Consider the following 16,909-nt stretch of genomic DNA (forward strand, 5'->3'; position numbering starts at 1 on the left):
CATGAATAATGGAATGTACAAATAAACTCCTTTCGATCCTCCACCTCTGCGTTGGAGGCAGTTGGGAGGTAATACAGTGTCGCACCACCAGGGCTCCCATGAGCCCCCTTCTGGCAGGTTGAATTATGTGCCTTCTCTATCGCAACTCATGCTAAAATAATCTAATACAGTATCGCCTAATCTCTCAAGAGGACTCACTCAAGCTTCCTCCATGAAGGTCTTTGGGAAAGAGTGAAGGTAGATAACCCTATCCCGTCTCTCTCGTCTCTCCCATCTATCTGGAGCATCTTGGCATTACAAAGAAGTATGAAACTGGTAATACACAGAGACAGAACTAAATTGACCAAGACCGCCAGACGTTGTAGCTAGTCTTGGGTGATTTCTTTTGAACTCCACGTCAACGAAGAGGGCTGAGAATTCATCTCGGTCTGAATGGTAGAAGCCTTTATTTAGGCTCGGTGAACCCCAGGAGCATATCGCTGCTGAGTGGATGAACTAATTAAGCCCCTGTTTCCTGGTGCACCAATCGAATGCCCAGAAATACTAATGAGCTAAGCCCCGCTGTAGTCAGACACTATCAATCAACCGCCACCTGCACCCCCACTGCCCCCCCTCTACAAATCTACATTGAAACCAAAAAGCATCCCTTTTAATGCAACTATATTCTAGGCACATTCAGTATGTAACATTTATATGCAGGAAATCAGATTGGTGAGATGGAGATGACCGGGAGGTTGGTGAATGATGGTGATTAGCCCATGGTGATGGGATTCAAAGCCACTAAACACCTACGGTTCAATTACACACATGGGGACAACGACCAGGAAAAACAACAGGAGAAACGGACATCCACATCCGGTCTCTAGTGTATGAGAATAGAGATTAAAGCCGAAGTCCAGTCAGACTAGGCTACAGTAGAGGCATCCTATGTGTGGTGTCAAAACCGGAACTTTGGTGGCAGCTAATGGAGACTGATGGTTGACGGTTGGCTCCGGGAGCTGCGACATGGAGAGCGGCCCGATCAAAGCGTCATCTGAAGGCTACATGGTAATTCGGCAGTGATGAGGGCTGTTGAGGTAAACACATTTGGATGCGGGTGGTTGTGGCAGGCAGATGTGGCAGGTAGGATCTTCAGATGTCTTCATCAGTCTCCGACGTGTCTTTCAATGAGGTTTCACACAGATGGGAGCTGCCAAAAGCACCAGGCTTATCTCTGCCAGTTGCATCCAAACCATTCCTTACCTCAAAAGACAGAACCAAAATTGCCACCCGGTTTCCAGATCTACCAAATCCAATGGGAACTGGTCCAAGGCACATTTCAGAACCCTAAGAAAGCTTTACCAGCCCAGTATGTCTCAGATTTCTCACACCAAAAAAACATGCTAAACTAATTTACTTAACAAACATGATCTTACTGTGTAAACAATGAGATTAGATATCGGTTTGTTTTTGCGCCTCAAAGTTATGTATATTTTCATATGCACGTACCAGCTTAGAGATTCAAAGGAATTAACATTTTCTGGGCATGATTTATTTAACATATTAATTCACACCTGCCTTTGATATGTCTCTCACCTTATCAAGACAGGGGGCCCTTCCTCTCCACATTCACAGCTGTTTGATGTTGCATTCTAGGGAAGGTTTTTTTCTTCCATAAATCCTCATTTAATATTAATACCTCTATTCAATCTGCTAATAGGGCCACCACTCACCTGACTAGAATATCTAAAGCTACCAAGGGAAGAATTGAGTCCGTACAGGTTCACAAAAGGACAGCTGAATGTGTTACTTCTTCACAGTCCAATCTGCAATATTCTCAAGGGAATATTGTATACTGAAATTGTAAGTAGAGTTAGTCCAATATCTATGTTGCCAAGGGAATATGATGTGTGCCAGGTACAGCCGATGTGCTTTTTCATCTAACATCAGATAGGATGTAATTTACATACCATAAAAGATTGAACTGAATTTGTTCACTAAAAAAAGGTTACTTCTACAGATCGAGTCAACAAATGACCATGATTTTACCTATGCATATTCATCCTCTCTTCTTCACTTTAACAGCTGAGATCTGAATTAACAAGTTCATTCTTAGTTCATTTCCTCTTCCTTGTTTCAATCAGGCTTTATTTCGCTGACACAATCCAGTATTGTACTGTAACCAATAGCAGGTACTCAAGCCTTTTTGTGTGCAACCACACCACTGTGGTAAACCTTTTTCCCCAGTTTAATGTTGTCAGTGGGTAACTGCGGAAACGGGCAACTAGAATTCTCCGTTTGTTCTGGGCAAAAACCAGCTGCATGTGTTAATAACATTTAGGGGGAATTTCAATTACACATGTAAGATTGATTTGTCTCTCGCTCTCCCGTGCAGCTGGTGAAATAGTGTATGGACTTAATTAACCTGTGGAATATTTAAAAAAATTTTTTTCCGTTTAAATGGGTGACATAAATAAAAACTGTATATATGTTCTATATAATAGCATTGTCATTTCTCAGCCCACAATTAAAAAGCTCTGAGCAGAAGCTGATACAGAGCCAAGTCACGTACAGAGGGGAATGTATAGATATTAATGCACAGTAATCCTATCTGTCCTCATAGAAAGAGTCGTTGGCATCTATTAAAACTACCTCCAGTGGGTGTGGTAGAAAAGGAGACAACTTTGCCGATCGTGTTTTGGTTTTGAATCTAAAAGTCCCTTCTATTGTGAGATTTCGGTTTTCCAGAGCGTAAGTGGGGCAAAAACAAGGTCAATCTCGAGTTTGATTTTGTCGCAGTGCCCATAGACGGCGCTAGACATAACCAGCCACTTATTGAAAGGAGAAACATGTCAGCTGATGGTTCCTAAGGAGAGCAAATGCCATTCTATATATTTTTTTTGGGGGGGGGGGGTTACAATTCTCGGTCTCCTTGCTTTATCTGGGCCTGGTCAATTAACTGGAGCTAGTCATCCCATCCCACCTCATCTCTTTCACCCCATCTGCCTCCCCAGCGTTTCTTCATTGAAAAAAAAAATCATTTTTATCTTCGCTTTCAGCCATACTCCTCGGGGTTACAGATTGCCTGGCATTCAATTTGTGCCACATACAATTCTGCACCTGATCAGTGCGGAGATGGGCCTAGATGGGACTGTCTGGCTGCCTAAAGAGGACATCCGACTGTCTTTCAATAGCTGCCAACAATCATCCTTGTCAATCTGAATGGCGAAAGGGGACACGAGCTGCTATGAGCTCCGAGGAAACTACTAATGTGTACACACTCTGCACGGCGATTCATCCCAATTCCTTCCCATTTGCCTGAGATTAAGAGGAAAGAGAAGACGACTAGCTGAAAGCTGAACCCATTCTGGCATCTTGATGTAGGGCCTACTGTATGTGTCTGGAGGAGTGTGTTGCATCTCTGTGTGTTGCAACACAACCTATCCCATAAACGTTCATCTTGTTTCTTCTCCATCTGTCTCGATCTTTCTGTAGCTATTTACTGAAGGGACATAATCATCAGATCTGGAATCATGCAGCTGTTCCCGTGGATTGCTTTACAAAGCTGTCTTCAAATGCATTATCTCGCGACTGGGGGAAATGTTGCTGGATGGACGTATAAAACGTTCAATTTCTCGATGTGATTAGCAAGATGGACGTGGAAAAGTGGCTTGATGTATCAAAATGTTCCTCATGCTGTATCAAATGTCCAAAATGTCAATGGGATTAGCATGATGTGTGAGTATATGTACGGTCCAGATACTCAACCATCCTCCTACTGAGAGGTTGGGACCGCTACTATTTCTGTCCAGTTCTGGTTAAAAGGACAAACTCCACTTACTGGAGCTATGAACATGAGTGGTTCAACTCACCGCCAAAGTGGCTCGGCCTTGAATGTGAAACTCAACATTTACAATCAAATCTGAAAGGAGAAATAAATACATCTGACCAAACAAATCTAATATGAAAACTCTGCACTGGGCCCCGGTCTGTTCCATATGGAGAGCAGAGAAGTAAGCACACTGAAGATAATCAACTCAATAACATGGCAATCAAGGAAATATAACACTTGAGATATACAAAATGCATTCTCTTTTTTCTGCTCAAGTAATTGTAAGAATATTGAGTGAATGATGAACAATGATTCATATTTTCCGTGCCTTTTTGCAGTTTTGAAACAGGTGTGGACATCAACACTATCCGCATTATAGTAAACACAACTTTTCTACCAGAAGTCAACAGGGTTTTTGTTTTAAAGTAGTCTAACCTGATGCATGACACCAACCATTACAACAAAATATACATACTACCATTTCCCACTCATTGACAAGTAATTTAGTATTTTCCTGAAACACGTGCAGAAGGAAAAACCTGACTCATAATTCAGTCATTCTGATTAACCCCTTCCATATTTTACTCATCCTCAGAGATGTCTCCCTACTCTTCGGCACATACATAAATCATAGGCCGATATCCGAACAGTGATGAATTCTCACAGAGCCTGATCGTGTTCCACCTTGAAGCCAGGCCTTCGCAGAGCGCTTCAATGCACCTCTAATGGCATGGCCCTGCTAAGCACACCTCTCATCCCTCCCTCCCACACACACACACACACACACACACAGGCAGCCAGCTCCTCAATCACCATCACTCCCATCATCATGTCCATCGCCGTCTGCCTCAGTGTGTATGTGAGATGGCTTTAAATAAATGCCACCACTGAGCAGGAGAGGGGAACTAGAGAGGATGTGTGAGAACTAGCACTTGTATGACTGCACCGCTGTCTTATTTGTGATGTTATGAGAGGGAGAACTAGCACTTGTATGACTGCACCACTGTCTTATTTGTGATGTTATGGGAGGGAGAACTAGCACTTGTATGACTGCACCGCTGACTGTTATTTGTGATGTTATGAGAGGGAGAACTAGCACTTGTATGACTGCACCACTGACTGTTATTTGTGATGTTATGAGAGGGAGAACTAGCACTTGTATGACTGCACCACTGACTGTTATTTGTGATGTGCTGAGAGGGAGAACTAGCACTTGTATGACTGCACCACTGACTGTTATTTGTGATGTGCTGAGAGGGAGAACTAGCACTTGTATGACTGCACCACTGACTGTTATTTGTGATGTGCTGAGAGGGAGAACTAGCACTTGTATGACTGCACCACTGACTGTTATTTGTGATGTGCTGAGGGAGAACTAGCACTTGTATGACTGCACCACTGACTGTTATTTGTGATGTGCTGAGAGGGAGAACTAGCACTTGTATGACTGCACCACTGACTGTTATTTGTGATGTGCTGAGAGGGAGAACTAGCACTTGTATGACTGCACCGCTGTCTGTTATTTGTGATGTGCTGAGAGGGAGAACTAGCATTTGTATGACTGCACCGCTGACTGTTATTTGTGATGTTATGAGAGGGATAACTAGCACTTGTATGACTGCACCACTGACTGTTATTTGAGTGCGAGTTAGTTCCCTGAATGAACCGACATTTGTCAAAAAGGTAAACTAGGGGTACTTTCAAAAAGGAATATGACAAATGTTTTGTTGTTCATTTCAGAGGAATTGGCTGGTGAAAACGATCAAATCTGTAAACATATTCCAAATGAATGGGTTTGAATTAAATAAGTTGTATAGTTAATGACAGATAAGATAGATACGTATATTTATTAGCAGTAATGTGCTCCAATGGCTTCCCATCCCTGCTGTCCAACATCTTGACACCAAACCATGCATGTAAAACAATTATTTCACCTACAATCCCCTGGAAAGTACATAGCATTACACTGATAAACCTTGAAATTGAACTACCAGCCCCGCAATCTATTTACCCCCAAGCTCTCAGCAAGCACCATCTACCAGTTGGCTTTTACTTGATTCAATCTCGATTGGTAAATAACTAATCTACTTCACTTAACACTATAGGGACCTGAAATATTGTTCAGGGCAAGCAAACATGAAAGATGATGAAATCATCAAAATATGACTGCGACAGGATCCTACAGTGAGTGGAGGAGAGTGGAAGGCAGGGGAAAAGGGCACTTACTGAAATGAAGTGTGCACTCCTGAGGCCTCCTAGGGTGAGGATTAGAGTGCTACCCAGGTACATTACTTATAAACTCGGTTGTATTATTTGTCCATGCATGCAGAGTCTGGGGCTCTATAACAACAAGGAAAGCTGACTCTTTCAATATCGCTACTAGATTTTGTTAAGGTTTTCCAACTCAGGCCATCTTTATTATTTGTGAATAATCCTCTGGGAGTTGTCTGAGAAAGAAAAGTGAGAAGCGAAGAGCAAACCTGGGCCTGGTGGGTTTTGTTTACAGGCAAACGAGGGAGGGCTGTGTTAGCCAGACCGGTAAATAAACGCTGGCTAGCGGACCGTGACGGCCTCCGAGGGGCCCGCCGCCTGATCAGTGCCTGACCCAGCACATACCCTGCGGCTCAATTATCCCAGACAGACACAGACACCAGAGTTAACTATCCTGCCAGTGGGGGGTGGTGGAGGGGGGAACAGAGCTTGGGAAATGCTCTCCAGTAAGATAAGCCAATCGATTTTATTTGTATAGACAGACATACATATTAGTGTGTACAGTACCATAACCACCAACCAACTGTTGAATGTAGCACATTATGACAAATATTTGTATCTATTATAGAATATGACCAGATATTTACCAGTTGCTTAGTAGTATCATTAGCCCCTTTGCCACTGTAGCTCAGAGTGAATCCCATTGCAATGCAAGTAAATGTGTTTCTATTACAGGTCGACGGATTCATCGGAATTACCGATTAATTAGGGCCGATTTCAAGTTTTCATAATAAATCGGAAATCTGTATTTTTGGGCGCCGATTTTTTTTATACCTTTATTTAACTAGGCAAGTCAGTTAAGAACACTTATCTTATTTTCAATGACTGCCTATAAACGGTGGGTTACCTGCCTTGTTCACGGGCAGAATGACAGATTCTTATCTTGTCAGCTCGGAGGATCCAACCTTGCAGTTAACTAGTCCAACGCAATAACGACCTGCCTCTCTCTCGTTACACTCCACAAGGAGACTGCCTGTTACACGAATGCAGTAAGCCAAGGTAAGTTGCTAGCTAGCATTAAACTTATCTTATAAAAAACAATCAATCATAACCACTAGTTAACTACACATGGTTGTTGATATTACTAGATATTATCTAGCGTGCCCTGCGTTGCATATAACCTGACTGAGCATACAAGCATCGAAGTATCTGACTGAGCTGTGGTAGGCAGAAGCAGGCGCGTAAACATTCATTCAAACAGTTGTGCGTCAAGCATTGCGCTGTATGACTTCAAGCCTATCAATTCCCGAGACGAGGCTGGTGTAACCGAAGTGAAATGGTTAGCTAGTTAGCGCGAGCTAATAGCGTTTCAAACCTCACTCGCTCTGAGCCTTCTAGTAGTTGTTCCCCTTGCTCTGCATGGGTAACGCTGCTTCGATGGTGGCTGTTGTGTTGCTGGTTCGAGCCCAGGGAGGAGCGAGGAGAGGGACGGAAGCTATACTGTTACACTGGCAATACTAAAGTGCCTATAAGAACAGCCAATAGTCAAAGGTTAATGAAATACAAATGGTATAGAGGGAAATAGTCCTATAATTCCTATAACCTAATACTTCTTACCTGGGAATATTGAAGACTCATGTTAAAAGGAACCACCAGCTTTCATATGTTCTCATGTTCTGAGCAAGGAACTTAAACATTAGCTTTCTTACATGGCACATATTGCACTTTTACTTTCTTCTCCAACACTTTGTTTTTGCATTATTTAAAACAAATTGAACATGTTTCATTATTTATTTGAGACTAAATTGATTTTATTGATGTATTATATTAAGTTAAAATAAGTGTTCATTCAGTATTGTTGTAATTGTCATTACTACAAATGTATTTATTATTATTTAACTCTGCCAATTAATCGGTAACGGCTTTTTTGGTCTTCCAATAAATCGGTATCGACAAATCAGAATCGGTCGACCTCTAGTTTCTATCAATACTCTATCAATGTAGGCCATCATTGAAAATAAGAATTTGTTCTTAACTGACTTGCCTAGTAAAATAAAGGTTAAATAAAAAATAAAAAATACAATTTTAAAAAACTTCCTTTTGGAGATGGTGGATAATTGAAAGAGTGGATTGCACTGCACCTTTGTTAGGCTGGTGTTATTGTTGTTCGTATTCAAGTGATATCACTCTGTGACTCACTGTTTTGTACATGGGAGTTAGGGTGTGAGGAGTGGGAATACAGGAACAGCACAGTTGGTGGTGCAGGATAATAAAGTGCCAAATGACTGGAAAGAAATAGCAACAGAAAACTCAAACTACTCTCTGGCCATTTCTGCCAGGGCCAATGAATATGTAATAGTACATTTCAATGGTTGTGTTCTCTTGTTTAACTGCTGTGGCCCTGATTGTGTGGGTCTGTCAGTTTAGCATACGGCACATTTAAATTGTTTGATTTTCAGACATCTTGGATAACAGGTTGTAAATGTGCTTGGATAAACACTACTGGCTACGCTGTGGCCACTACTGCAAGCGGAACGCGTTGACACCATCAAATTGTTGGAAAACGAGCAAATTATAGAACATTTGATGTGGTAGAAAAACAGATCTTAGTTTGAAAGAGTACTTCTTTTTTTGCTGTAAATGTGCCTTCACTGCTGTATAAGACAACTGCTGTATAGAACCATAAATAGATTCCCTCAACACATAGGAACAGCCAGAGTGAGACCATCGTCAAACCGAGACAGCTGGTGTGAGCTGGTTTCTCACAACACACTTCTCCACCAACTTTGTGATCAACTCACTCACTAATTGGCTACTAAAACGTTTGATTTTCTTCTGTTCGGCTCAAAAAGAAACGTCTCTGACAAATGCTTTTGTTTCGAAGTACGTTTGATCATTGTATGGCTAAAAACTAATTTCATTTTCAGTATGGGTTTTGTCTGAAGAAAGAACTGCTGGGAAGTTCAACTGGGAAAATGGAATCAGAGTATGGCTCCTAGCTTGGTTCAAGTCTGGCTTTGGTTCTGGTTCATTGATTCTGATTATATGACTCAGACATGGGAATCCCAGATGGGCGGGGTTGGCACTTTTGGGACTATTCCATTGGTTCCATTGCACCAGGCAAGCTCAGTCAAGCATACACAGAAAACAAATACTATTTAAACCCAGATCTGCCCTGACTAAAGTGAAGAAGTTTGAGCAATACCGATACTGAGGAATAGTGTGGCAACATGAATTGAAGGATGAGGCTTCAAAGCGATGTTGGCCCAATCTCAAATGGACCCCTAAGCCCTACACACTTGTGGAGATCCGAGAGAATTTGATTGGTGTAAGCAATGTAGTTTAAACTTCTACCTAACCTATCAGATCTCCACACGTGCTTAAGGCGAAGGTAGGGGTCGATTCGGCCGTTGACTTCCATACCACTCAATCCATATTAATACCCATGATGCATGTGGGCACATTCTATATCTTCTGAGGCAGTCCAAAGATGCGGAGTAAACTTGTTACATGAATTGACTGTGTCAGGCTGCATCTTGTTATCTTGAGTGACAAGCAAAGTATTTAATGCCCTGACATTTCAATAATGTAAATATGCAGTCTCCTGACACACTTTTATGTGCATGCAAGGAATATGCCAGTGCCACATATCCCCCGTTGGGACTCTGGCGTGTTTGCTGTAACCTTTCAGTGAGATTTAAAATCCCAAGCCTGTCCCAAAGTCTCTCCAAACAATGATCAGAATGTACAAATGATCTCAGCTCCTTTTTGAGGCAAACATTTGAATCATCCATCATCTACATGTAAAATCATACAGTATTTAACACACACACACACACACACACACACACACCTCCCATCTCTTCTACTGCATGACTCCATCACTGTCTCCTGGGCTATGAGAAGGCATATTCCAATCTGGCACAAACACACAGACAGCATATGGGATCATTAATACCCTTAACTATGTAAATGCCCAATAGATTAGACATACAGCAGCAGCACACATCCCATAAAAAGACAGACAGACACTTCCATTTCTGCTCCACAAAGCATTGTCAACTCATCTGTTTATTTGCACTAGTGCTCAGATGGGAAAAATCTAAGAGTCTCTATTTATTTCTGCATACAGCAACAACTCTACATATTTAATGCAGGAGATCTATTCTTGCTCATTACAAAGTTACTTGCGTCACAGGCGAGAAGAGAGGTGGGAATTGTTTCACAGTTGCACACAATTAGAACCCAATCTATTCATATCACAAAACAGCACAAGTTCCATATGGCTATATGGTGGTGATGCTGCTAAGCAATTCCATGGTAACAGAATTATCGTTGTTCTATTCAAATGCATGTCAAACAAAAAACATTGATTTCAAAGTTCAACAAACCAACACATTTACTGGAATAACTGTGCAGATGCAAAGTTTGGTAACATAATTTGTCAAATCTCCCTTCATTTTTTATGGGTACACGTTTTCCCCAAACATCGTACATATCTGCTCCGAATTAAGATTCAACGATGTCTGCAGAAAGAATGGGGTGTCAGCTATGACATGACATATTGGCTGTGTTCGAATACCCATACCAACATACTGTATACTATTAGTTAATTTTAGTATACTGTAAACTAAAGGAATCCTTTCAGTTGAGCATACTAGACCTAAGCCTGTCTACCGGAAGTTGATTCTGTTGCTACGCAACCTCTTGCTAGCTTGTTGGCATAAATTACTAGCTAGACATTTTTGATCATTCGTAAATTCTGTTTCCCCTCTCTGAGCGTTCAGAGCGCACACTGGCCAAGGGGTAGGGTTGATCCAAGCATTCTGACCATCACAACGGAACTCCAGTCAAGCACACAAGCTAACTGGCAAGCTACTTCCAGAGACAAATGAGAACACCTCACTCTGATCATTTTACTCCTCGCCACAGCATAGCTGGTTGGGCTGTTGTCATGTTATCCAGAGCGTTGGTGGCTAACTGTCCTGCTGGCAACAACTTAATATAGCTTTTTTGCTGATGTTTACTGACACCGGCCATATTCAACAGGTGTTGAGCGGTCGTAAATTCATCAGTTATTCTCGCTCTGGTACACTCAGATGAGAGTGCTCTGAAATCAGAGTAGATAGCCAGAGTAAATTTATGTCCACTGAGAACTCACAACGACTCTACCGCATAGCTAAGAATGACGTGAATAATCAAGTCAATAAACGTTGGGTAGTTAGTTAGCTAGCATATAGTTCATATACTGGCAAGTTCAATGTATTAGTAGACCATTAATGAGGTAGCCATCCAACATACCGGTAGTACCTACTAGAGGTCCACCGATTATGATTTTAACGCCGATACCGATTATTGGAGGACCAAAAAAAAAACAGATACCGATTAAATCGGCCGTTTTTTTTTTTACATGTATTTGTAATGACAATTACAACAATACTGAATGAACACTTATTTTAACTTAATATAATACATAAATAAAATAAATTTAGCCTCAAATAAATAATGAAACTGTCACACCCTGACCGGAGATATCTCGGTTTTCTTTATAATTTGGTTAGGTCAGGGTGACACTAGGGTGGATACGCTAGTTTTTGTCTAGGGGTTTTGTATGTTTATGGTGGCCTGATATGGTTCCCAATCAGATGCAGCGGTTTATGGTTGTCTCTGATTGGGGATCATATTTTGGTGGCCATTTCCCTTTGGTGTTTGTGGGTTCTTGTCTATGTGTAGTTACCTGTCAGCACTCGTGTCGTTTTGTTCAGTGTTCATTCTTATAATAAAGAATGTTACACATACCATGCGCCTTGGTCCGATTCATATGACGAACGTGACTGAACATGTTTCTATTTGGTTTAAATAATGCAAAAACAAAGTGTTGGAGAAGTAAAAGTGCAATATGTGCCATGTAAGAAAGCTAATTTTTAAGTAGTTCCTTGCTCAGAACACATGAAAGCTGGTGGTTCCTTTTAACACGAGTTCAATATTCCTAGGTAAGAAGTTTTAGGTTGTAGTTGTTATAGGACTATTTCTCTCTATACGATTTGTATTTCATATACCTTTGACTATTGGATGTTCTTATAGGCACTTTAGTATTGCCAGTGTAACAGTATAGCTTCCATCCCTCTCCTCGCCCCTACCTGGGCTCGAACCAGTAACACATCGACAACAGCCTCCCTCGAAGCAGCGTTACCCATGCAGAGCAAGGGGAACAACCACTCCAAGTCTCAGAGCGAGTGACGTTTGAAACGCTATTAGCGCGCACCCCGCTAACTAGCTAGCCATTTCACATTGGTTACACCAGCCTAATCCAGGGAGTTGATAGGCTAGAAGTCATAAACAGCTCAATGCTTGAAGCACAGCGAAGAGCTGCAGGCAAAATGCACGAAAGTGCTGTTTGAATGAATGCTTACGAGCCTTCTGGTGCCTACCACCGCTCAGACTACGCTATCAAATCATAGACTTAATTATAACATAACACAGAAATACGAGCCTTAAGTCATTAATATGGTCGAATCCGGAAACTAGTATCTCGAAAACAAGACGTTTATTCTTTCAGTGAAATACTGAACCGTTCCGTGTTTCATCTAACGGGTGGCATCCCTAAGTCGAAATATTCCTGTTACATTGCACAACCTTCAATGTTATGTCATAATTACGTAAAATTCTGGCAAATTAGGCGGCCCAAACTGTTGCATATACACAGACTGCGTGCAATGAATGCAAGAGAAGTGACAATTTCACCTGGTTAATATTGCCTGCTAACCTGGATTTCTTTTAGCTAAATATGCAGGTTTAAAAAATATATACTTCTGTGTATTGATTTTAAGAAAGTCATGCAACGATTGTGCTTTTTTTCGCAAATGCGCTTTTGTTAAATCGTCCCCCTTTTGGCGAAATTGGCTGTCTTTGTTAGGAAGAAATTCTTCACAGTTCGAAATGAGTCATGTTAGCAGGCAATATTAACTAAATATGCAGGTTTAAAAATATATACTTGTGTATTGATTTTAAGGCATTGATGTTTATGGTTAGGTACACATTGGAGCAACGAGAGTCCTTTTTTTCCAAATATGCACCGCATCGATTATATGCAATGCAGGACACGCTAGATAAACTAGTAATATCATCAACCATGTGTAGTTAACTAGTGATTATGATTGATTGATTTTTATAAGATAAGTTTAATGCTAGCTAGCAACTTACCTTGGCTTCTTACTGCATTCGCGTAACAGGCAGTCTCCTCGTGGTGTGCAATGTAATCAGGTGGTTAGAGCGTTGGACAAGTTAACTGTAAGGTTGCAAGATAGAATCCCAGAGCTGACAAGATAAAAATCTGTCATTCTGCCCCTGAAAAAGGCAGTTAACCCACCGTTCCTAGGCCGTCATTGAAAATAGGAATGTGTTCTTAACTGACTTGCCTAGTTAAAAGGTGTAAAAAAAAATGTTTTAAACAAATTAAAAATACATTTTTTAAATTAAAAAAAATATATCGGCCAAATCATTGTCCAAAACTTGAAATCGGCCCTAATTAAATTGGTCGACCTCTAGTACCTACTGGTGTAATGATGTGGTTCGAAAGGATAGCGTAGCTAACACATTGTCAGCCAACATAACGTGTTACTCAACCAACATTTGTCGTAATTAGTTAAAGCAATTCATTTTTATCTGCTCTCGTTGGACTTCAGCTGCATATTTTCCACCATTTTCTTCAAATCTGAAAATGGTTGTAAAGCCATGCCCATTTCCTGAAAAATTGCATTAAGGGCCCTAAAAGTACAGAAAAAGTGTCCACTGTGTGTATACTTCATATTTTGATTAATGTAGTACGACATCTGGGAACTTTTGGCATACTAACTCTATCCATACTATGACCACTAAGCATACTACATTCATGGGTCATGGGTCCCTGGGTATAACTCCACACACTGGCTATTATTTTTATGAGCTCTGCCCCCAAATAAGACCAAAACTGGTTGCTCCAGACTCAACAAAATCTGAACCAACCATAGATGTCTAAGTTTCATAAGTTTAGCACAGAGTACAGCACAGAACAGTTCAGTACACTACAGTTCAGTGTACAGTTCAGTAGAGTAGAGTAGAGTGTGTTAGCGCTGGGTAAAAACAAAAAATGTGCACCACTGTGTATTAGGAAACCCTTGACAAGAGACTAGGATGACCATTTATCTACTGCTTCAGAAGAAATAGGTCATACTGTTGGTGTATTTGATATCCCCCCACCTCAAATGCATAAGGTCACACTTTGGAAGTCGGTTGTTCAAGCCCCCTCAGAAACACTGGGGGCATGAGAGCTGGTGATGTGTTGAAATTAAATCAGTTTCGTTACAGACAGGACTAAGTGTGGGTAATGAGGAATGGGGAGAAAGGTCAGAGATTCTCGGAAAAGCATGGGGAAACTGTCTCATAAGCAAAAGCTGAGGTGATTGTGTTATGTCTTGAGTGTCTCTGCCATGATTTGTTCAGATGATTGTTCAGTCATTTGATGATATCACTTAACAAAAGAGATGCATGTCGAATAGGCTTTGGCAATTATACTGGGGATGACCACACACACACTGTTGCCTCGGAATGAATCCTGTGAATCTCACACTATGCGCGCGCGCACACACACACACACACACACACACACACACACACCTTTCGTAGGCCTAATTTATTGGCAATTTCACGAAAGTCAAACTGATGGCTACATTTTCTCTCCATTGATGCGCTGCGTGAATGCGCACATACACCAAATATTATTTTAAAGACAACTGTACAAGTATTCACTTACACTGCTATTTTGCCCAGACCAGTGCACCATGGCTTGGTTGTGAGCGGAATCTCCGGTCAAAGCGAAGGTTGAACTGGTGAGTTTGAGTTCGTCCTGCCTCGAACTGGCCGCTCTCCTGTCCTCGTTGCTCCATCGCAATTCGGACCGTGTCACTCTGCTGCGCCCAGCCGGTGAGGTGATGCCCTCTCGAGAGTAACTCTGAGGCAGCGTCTCCCTTCTCTTGGGTGAGCCGGAGGACTTCACTTTATCGTCCCCAATATTAGCTCTCGGGCTGTTCCTACGAACTCGGTGCTTGTGTGTGATGCCGGGAATTAAATCTGCGCGAGCCTTCCCGACATCTGTATTTCCTGCATGAAGGTTCATTTTCAGGTTGGAAACTTTGTACTCACCGCGCGGGGTGAATTTTTTCTGTTTACCACCACCGTAGTGCATTCCTCCATCGAGTAGTGCGTTCTTGGAACGGAACAGCATGTCAGTATTCCGATTTCGCCTTGAGTAGATGTATTTCCCCTGGATGCATGCATCGGACCCAGCTGCGCAATCAAGCTGTTGAGTTTCGGCACTTGCAGAATTTAAACTCCGTGAAGCAGTTGCCCCGTCTCCATTTCCAATAACTGCCTCTCCGTACCCTGTTGCGAATTCTCGTGTGTCTGTTTTAAGCAGTAATTCCTTAATACGCCCCTTATCTCCTGGCTGACATGATCTGCAAGTTAGCTCTGATTTAGCGGCTAGAAAGAAATATATGATTATCAAAAGCATAAACCCCAAAACGTTATTGTGCCAAATAGGGCATAATCTGACAACCCTCTCCATAGCTGGTGGCAAAGAAAGATGCTCAGTCTGGATACAATACTTTTTTTTTAAACTCTCTTTCCTTTGTGACTGTAATTGATGTTAAGCAACAGAACTCCTCGCAAATTGTGGCTCGTCCAATTTTTTCTGCAGTGTTAAAAAGTACGACTCGGCGAGTGGTCCCAGATGAAGGATTTGATCGAATGAAGCCCTGCGCGCGCGGGGGAGGAGCTGGCAGAATCCAGGGAAAAAAATAGGCGAGATTTCTTCTTGCGTCTGTGTTTTTTCCCCTCACCAAGAACGACGCATTAATAATTTCGCATTAAATCATTTGTAAGCATTTATCGTACGTATGTAATCTTAGTCGCTCTCTCTTTAAATGCTATTGCTTATATGATTCCTTTGTCAATGTTGTTGGCTATTACTATGGTCTTGTTAACAGTTATCCCTAACAGCTGTAGATTGTATCTACCAGTAGGCCTAGGTGCATAAGAGTCAACTGCTCAATCACATTTCTCAGAAGATGAAAAATAGTGGCTATATTCATTATGAATCTGTCTAATTGCTTTAAAGTTATAGTCGTGATATTGCTGGGGGGGGTGTTCTGAAATTAGAACATATTAAACTCCAATTATGCATAATGTCACGGATCACAGAGGTATGATGTATTAAGGAATCATTAAGATTTAAATACCCTCTATATGGGCATGACAATTATTATAGAATATATACTGTAATGACCTGACTAGATCATAAAGGAACAATTGTCCAGACAGAGGGTTGAGTTTACGAATTGACGGTTTATTAACCCAACTTTACACAGGCTACTGTTTTGCCATAGCCCACGCCAAATAAACGAAAGATACCCCACAAGCCAACCGTGACCTTCTCTTGTGAAGGCCAGACGTAAGAGAGAGAACAAAGGCTAAACCTGGTCTTAACTTCCAATGCTCCATCCCCCTGCCCAACCCCCCTCCACGCCACTCCGCCAACCGCCAGGATGCCCGGCATCAGAACATTCGAGGCATTCCCGTGATTGGCAGATAGCAGGTTGATTGGCATGTCGGACCCCGCGAACACTGGGTACTGGTAAGTACAACACAACCACCTTCTAGCCTAACACATAACACACAGCTGTCTGTGCGGGTCACTACACAGCCCCCCCACCACAAAGTCCCTCGTCCCCGAGGGAACAAACAAAGTCTCTGAAGCGACCCGGAGGTCTCCTTTACCTGCGTGGCCGTGATGGTCGCGGAGTGCCCCTCTGGGAACCAGGGGATGAAGGCAGGGATATGGGGGACAAG

General features: G+C 41.9%; 1 pseudogene; it reads right to left on the minus strand.

The window, feature by feature from the left end:
• LOC115142430 (VPS10 domain-containing receptor SorCS1-like) overlaps positions 1-15,786 on the minus strand; it is a 163,861-nt pseudogene extending 148,075 nt beyond the window's left edge.
• Between the last annotated feature and the right edge of the window lie 1,123 nt (positions 15,787-16,909).

Source organism: Oncorhynchus nerka, linkage group LG15, assembly GCF_034236695.1.
Source record: "Oncorhynchus nerka isolate Pitt River linkage group LG15, Oner_Uvic_2.0, whole genome shotgun sequence".
Taxonomy (NCBI): domain Eukaryota; kingdom Metazoa; phylum Chordata; class Actinopteri; order Salmoniformes; family Salmonidae; genus Oncorhynchus; species Oncorhynchus nerka.